The sequence below is a fragment of the Sus scrofa genome, chromosome 6 (assembly GCF_054392235.1).
Source record: "Sus scrofa isolate SSC_HxYL_T2T_F1_AM1 chromosome 6, Sscrofa_HxYL_maternal_Yorkshire_Landrace_v2.0, whole genome shotgun sequence".
Classification (NCBI taxonomy): domain Eukaryota; kingdom Metazoa; phylum Chordata; class Mammalia; order Artiodactyla; family Suidae; genus Sus; species Sus scrofa.
The window spans coordinates 138720060-138727191 of record NC_139388.1 but is presented as its reverse complement, the minus strand read 5'-3'; the positions used below and the strand labels follow the sequence as shown (position 1 = coordinate 138727191).

The 7132-nt window shown below is 37.1% G+C and overlaps 1 non-coding gene across 1 annotated transcript; it reads right to left on the bottom strand.

Moving 5' to 3' along the window:
• Positions 1-771: 771 nt before the first annotated feature.
• LOC110261400 (small nucleolar RNA SNORA70) lies at positions 772-907 on the bottom strand. The gene has a single exon (XR_014808718.1). It is a non-coding gene; the product is annotated as a small nucleolar RNA SNORA70 (small nucleolar RNA).
• Between the last annotated feature and the right edge of the window lie 6225 nt (positions 908-7132).

The following is a 7132-nucleotide window of genomic DNA, read 5'->3' as shown; positions in this document are numbered from 1 at the left end:
TCTGCAAACCTGAAGTTCAGACCCCTGAAAAACAATCAACTTGACAAAGTAAATATTAAATTGCAGACTACATGGGAAGATGTTTAACTCCTGATTCAATTTCTCTGAGTAATATAGGGCTATCCATCATATCTCTTTCTTCTTGAATAAGCTTTGGTAATTTGTGTCTTTCAAGGATTAGATTATTTCATATAAGATTAAAAAAAAAAAATGCCCTTGCCCATAGCATGCAGAGGTTCTTGGCCTAGGGATCAAACCTTCACCACAACAGTGACAAAGCCACATCCTTAACCCTCTGAGCCACCAGGGAACTCCCCATAATATTCTCATAGTATTTGCTTTTTTTTTTTTTTGACAGGAAAGTAGGATTTATTGGTGAGCATTAAGGAAGGGACAACGCCACCAAGGCTCTCATGAGTGCAGGGCCTGCCATTTGTCCAGGGGTCAGAGATTAGGGATGAATTTGGTTCCACAGCCATTCAGGATAAGCCTCTTTTCTGCCACCATGTTTTCAAATTCATCTGTGTTGAACTTAGTGAATCCCCGCTTCTTAGACATGTGGATCTTCTGGAGGCCAGGGAACTTGAACTTGGCCCTGTGCAGTGCCTCAATCACATGCTCCTTGTTCTGCAGGTTGGTGCGGATGGACATTATGACTTGGCTAGTGTGGACCCCGGCCGCCGTGCCCTGGGGCTTTCCAAAGGCACCAGGCATACCTGTCTGGAGCCTGGATTGGGGACAGCATGCCAGTTATGAATGTCCACTGAAAAGAGCTATCTCCAAGGTCCCTTAGGGCAACCTATACAGGTAACAGGCTGCATACACTACCGAGGAGGCTGCTGTTTGCAGCCATTGCACACCAGGCCCTCGTGGGGAAAAGAGCACGAGTCGGCTTAACTGGCTGCAAAATACCCTCGTAATATTTGGAAAATCCATAGCAGCATCACTTTTTACAATTTTATATTGCAATATTTTCGTTTTTCTTTTTTTTTTTTCCTTGATCAGTCTGGCTGGCTAGTGTTTTATGTTTTACTGATGTCAAAGAATCTTTGTTTTGTGCTACCAATTTTCTCTTTTATTTTTTTGTTTTTTTTTTTTAAACAGTTATTTCATTAATTTCACAACTATTTTTATTTCTTTTTGCCTACTTACTTTGAGGTTAATTTACTCTCCTTTCTCTCGTTTCTTAAGGCAAAAGCTAAGGACATTGATTTGATCCTATTCTTTTTCATTATAAGAAAAAGTGCTATAAAATTTCTTTTTCATTATAAGAATAAATGCTATAAAATTTCTTTTAAGTACTGCTTGAGTCACATCCAACAAATTTTAATGTATGATGTCTTAATTTGCATTCATACAAAAATAATTTTAATATCTTTCACTTTGACATCATTATTTAGAGTATGCTATTTGATTTGAAAATATTTGGAAATTTATCACAGATCTTTATATTTTTGATTTCTAAATTATTCCCTTGTAGTCACAGTACATACTTTTAGTAACTCGAATATTTTAAAATATATTAAGTTTTCCTTTATGGCCCAGCATATGGTCTATCTTGGCAAATTTTCTGAGTGCACTGGAAAAGTATGAATATTCTCTGTTGTTGTGTAGGGTGGCTGTAGATGCCAATTGAGTGGGACAGTGAATGGTTTTGTTCACTGACTACTGGCAAAAGGTGAATTTGTCAAGTTAAATGTTAAATTGTAGTCTCCTTCCTAGGAAACCTCATAGCTTTGTCAGGCAATCTCTTCTTTCTCATTATTGAAATTTGGGGGAATTCTGGCCCAGTTTTCCCTTTAGGATTCAATCAAATGTAACCTACTTCAAGAAGCCTTCTTTGATGTATTATTTTAAAAAGTGATGATACTGTTTATGTTGATAGTGTATTTAATTGTGTACATATTTATTTTCATGTTTTGTTGTAGCTTGAGAAAAAACCAAACCAAAACAAAGGACAAAAAAAACCCCACAAAAACTAATCCTTGTCTATCTCCATTTTCCCAGCAGATGGTAGAGAACTTGCCACATGGCAAGTGTTCAAAAAACATTGTGGAGTACAATCTTTATGTTGTAAAACCTTTGTGTTTATCATAATGTTAAATAGCATTTGCATGATATTGGTCTCCTTTGAGTCAATAGATTTCTTCTAAAATATTCCACGCCAGTGACCATCCATCATGATTTTGAATGCTGTTAATTATTTGCAGCTTGCTGTTTCTGAAGTTAACTTAACCTTTGCTTGAATAGTTCTATGAAAATTTTTTCTTAGTTATATTGTATTCAGAAAAACAAAAAAAAGAGAGATACCTTCTTATTTTGTTTCTTCTGTCTCTCTTCTTTTAGCCATTCCTTTGTCATACTGAGAATTTCCAGTCCCTTTATCCATTCCCTTTATATGGCATGGTTTGGTGACCATCATCACTGTAGTTGTTTTACACCATGTAGAGATGAAAACACTAAGTTATCACTGTATATTCTGTGGTACACAGAAGTTTTCCACATCTGTTATGATCATAAATTTTCTTGTCCTGAACACTATGCTTCTATATTATTGTCATAAAATGCATAGATGTTGGGAGAGATGAAAAAATAGAAGCTTGTCTTCTTCAACTCTTATCCAATGCTACCATATGTGTTTCTTCTGCAGGTCATTCTTTGCATAAAAGTGTCCAGCTAAAGCAGAGAGCGAAAAAATAAAACCAAATTTCCACCCTGTTGAAGAAGACTTTTATTCTGATCTAGCATTGTATCTGTCCTCCTAGCATAAGGAGTGCCTTCTAATTTGAAGCAATCTGTATTCTTAAGATTTGCATCTACCCAGAGAGAGACATCTCTGTCTAATCATCACAACAGTGCTGTGTATTCTCATCACAGCGCTCTTCTTATCCACTCTTTACATTACAGATGAAAAGAAATGATGCCTAAAGTGGCAAAGCCACCTTACCCCAAGCCATACTAGCAGTACATGCTTTGCAAAAAAAGTGCTGTGTCCTATGAAAATTACATGCTGGGTGAAACCTCTTATTTTGGCTCTTGCCTATACTCTCTCCCTACCTATATTTAACAATATTTGCTCCAAAGGTTTATTTAAGCAAGACTTGGTGGGCTTAGATTTTGTTTCTTATGGCATGGGTCTAATGCTGTAAAATAACCTCCAACACTAATAACTTGAACATGATGTTGTCAGATGGGAAAGTACAGAACACAGGTATTATAGGAATAAAGGGTACGCATGATGACTTGAGGCAGTTTGATTCATTGTTGTGGTTAAAGCCATATTTCATTTCTGGACAGTTTCACTATTGCTAGGTTAGTGAAGACAGACCATATACTGTAATATTTTTTGCCTCAAGGTCTATAGAAATATCAGATTAAAAGTGGACAGCACATCACACTCAACCAAGAATTTGCAAAGTGAAATGTATTAAAAATTAATTTTCTGGATTCTATTGTATTTGCCTAATATGCTTTATGTATTATTTCATTTTCTTTCTGCTATAAAATTCATTAATTTTAATCCAGGATTAACACAACAAGAAGAGGAGAATTGGTTTTCTGTAGCATCTTCCTCACTCAAAGTATCCTAATGTGCTTTATAAATAATGAATGAGATACTGTTAGAGTAGAGGCTCTGTAGACAAACAGAGTAGCCATTGAACAAACTGGTGATAACTCTCAAAAAAGATAAATACTGAAAATGAAAGCCTTTTTATGCCCTGTCTTTTGTTCCTCCAAGTTTTGGTGAAACTTTTAAGGAAGTTGTTATCTGGCAGTAAATGTCATGTCTAAAGAGAGGGATCAGGGAATGGCTCTTCGAAGATTCATTAATCAGGTTGTATTTATAGGTCATGGTAATCATTCATGAGCCTCAGTAAGACTCCTGGGCTTTTCCACTTCTAACACTCACCCTTTTATAGAAAATGTTGACTGAGGTCAAAACCCCCCACCAAGCAATGCAAAATAGTTTCTATATAGCTCACAGAGACTTGCGAAATTCAAGCATGTTGTCTTTTTCACAGGCACTAGTATATAAAGTAAGGTGAGTTTACCAGAAACGAATATGTTTTTAGCTAAAAACAGCTCAAACCTCAACAAAATGAATGACTGTACAAATAACAGTTTCCCGCTTATAGGCCTCAATGTATTTCTCTCTGATGTAAAAAACACCATGATTTGTAGAAATATGGCAATAGCTTGAACACCATGATGAATGAGGGAGGCACAGGTAGCCTTGGAAAAAAGACCATTTTTTTTTTAGCCAACAGAAATGTACTCTACATCTACCTCTAAATGTACTCTTCTTAGAGGAACTCCACGAGTTAAAGAAATTTAGATTTTTATTTCTTCTTTGGAAAAGTAACTCAACCGCTTGGAGCCTGGCTATTGTTTGAAAGCAGAAAAACATTCTCCATGGAGGGAAGATTAGACAGGGCAATGTATTTCTACATTTGTGCCTGTTCCTCTGGAGACTGAAGGCATTAACATTCAGGCATATCAGTAAGAGGTCTCATTTGAGAGAATGGGTGAGTAGAAAAGCAATACGTTTTATGCATCAAAATTGAGGAGTAGAAGCCAGATTGGACCAGGCATGGCTGACATGAAGTGGAGCTGTCTTGGTCTCAGGGGTGTGCCGGGCATTGCAGTTGAAGAGAAGAGCCAGGTGGGTTGTAGGGAGTCAGGAGTCCTTTCAGAGGACAAATTAAAGGGGCAAGCAGGAAGTCAGAACAGAAGATGGGGTAAGCGTGCCAAAGCTGAGGCCATCAGAGCCCCATCTTGAGGCAGACTGGGAGGCGTAAAATGAAGCTGCAGTTAGAGGACAGTGGTCTGAGTGATTCAAATGTAGTTATAGCCTAGGGTAAGTAAACTTTCTGTAAACGACCAAATTACAAATATTTCACCTTTTGTGGGCTAGGTATTTTACCTCTGTGGTGCCTGCTTACTCTGCCACTGTAGTGCGAAAGAGACCATAGGCAATGCATAAGTGAATGGATATGGCTGAGTTCCAATGACACTTTAGTTGCATAAAGAGATGGTCTAGATTTGACCCACAGGCCATAGATTGTCGACCTGTGATATAAACAGCACTGCTGGTTTAAAGTCATCTACGTTTGGATAGCAATCGCATTGTAAAGGCAAGGAACACATGACCCAAGTGTGGTTCATACAGATCCCTGCAGCCTGGACACTTTTCAGAGAAGGTAGTGCTGCCAACAGACTTATATTAGGAATGGTCTTTAGTAAATAAGAGGCCAAGTACAGCCTTTTGTACAGGAGATAAGGAATTTAAAAAGATATAGAGGGAGTTCCCTTTGTGGCTCAGTGGAAATGAATCGGACTCGTATCCATGACTCGGTGGGTTCAATCCCTGGCCTCACTCAGTGGGTTAAGGATCTGGCATTGCTGTGAGCTGTGGTGTGGGTCACAGATGCAACTCTGATCCCTCACCTCACTGCTGTGGCTGTGGTGTAGGCCTGCAGCTGTAGCTGCAATTTGACCACTAGCCTGGGAACTTCCATATGCTGCAGGTGGGGCCCTAGGAAAAAAAAAAAAAAAAAAAAAAGATATAGACTACAAAGTGAAGAACAGTAAAGGGAAAATTTCCTTATTTCAAAATTATGTTCCTTACTTTGTGGTCACCCTTCCACATAGGAACTGAGAATTCTGGTCTAATCCTTGGAAATGTATATATATAACTAATGTCTTTGCCATTTTGGTGGCTGAGACTCTGTTTTTTGGTTTTATATTTTAAATTTTGATAGCTTGTGTAAGCTGCACACATCTCCCTTTGAGTTAGGCTGTTACATATATTTTGTTATTACTAGAAAGAGTATCTGATAAAATTGTCATATATGCCAGTGACTATTTAAAGTAATATATTGACTGACTAAAAATGTAATCAGTGTGGAAGCATACGTATGTTTATGGGGTATAAAAATATGATACGCAAAACTTCACCAGTCAGGGGAAAAAATTCAGGGCTCAGAGAACAAGGACCATTATGAGCAAACTCAAAGTCTATATTTATGCCTCAAAACAAACTCCAAATGGAGGAATAGCAAAATCAATTTTTTGAGACCTAGAGGCAAAGCATTTTTATGTTGCGATCTTTTTGAAAATACTAACTTTGAGTTATTGTTGAACTATTTTTAATCTTGAAAGATCTTTTAGATATTTGCATGTTTTGTTCATAAAACAGTACATATATATTTTCTTTGTCTCTTGTTCTTTCAGCTACAATAATTCTAAATGACAGAGTCACTTCATCTACTTATACAGAATTATAATATCAAGGAGTTTGAAAGAAATGTAAGTCTTCTTAATGTCTTTCTTACAAATTATTTCTCTACCTGGAAAGATAACTTTCCTTAGTTTACTGACATTTTAATCTGTTCTATTTACGTGACTTTAATTTGTCTGAATTAGTATTGCCATTATAATCCTAATCATCACTATTGTGCCAGACATGGGTAAAGCACCTTGAAACATTGTCTCATAGTAGCTATAGCAATTTAGAGAAATAAAGCATCTTGCCCATGGTCACCAGTTTGTATGTAGCGGAGCAAGGATTTGAAACCAAATCTAACTGACTCACTTAACCAAGTCTAACTAACCCATTACACATTGTACCATGGAAATATATACATAGACGGTTGATCCTTGAACAACATGAATGGGTAGGAGTTCCCACCCACCATGAAGATGAAAATTTGCCTATAATTTATAGTTGACCCTCCATATACATGGTTCCTCCCTTATCTATGGTGGCACAGATGTGGATTCAACCAACCTGGGATGGTATGGTACAGTAATTTTTACTATTGAAAAAATCTATTTATGGTTGACCTTCATTTATGGTGTTTAAATGTCAACTGAGTACACATTATGGAACTAATAGTAAAAATGTTAATGATATTAAGACTAAGAGCTAGCATTTACATAGTACTTACCCATGAATTGAGTCCAGCACCTTTTTCTATCACAATGTTATCATAGACCATCAGTTCATTGTATAGAAGAGCTCTAAACTCCTGTCTCTGATTTTTGGTAGCTGACTACGGGGAATGTCAGTGACCACTGCATTGTTTAACACAGTACAAAATGCCATGTTGCCACACAAGGAGAAACTGTG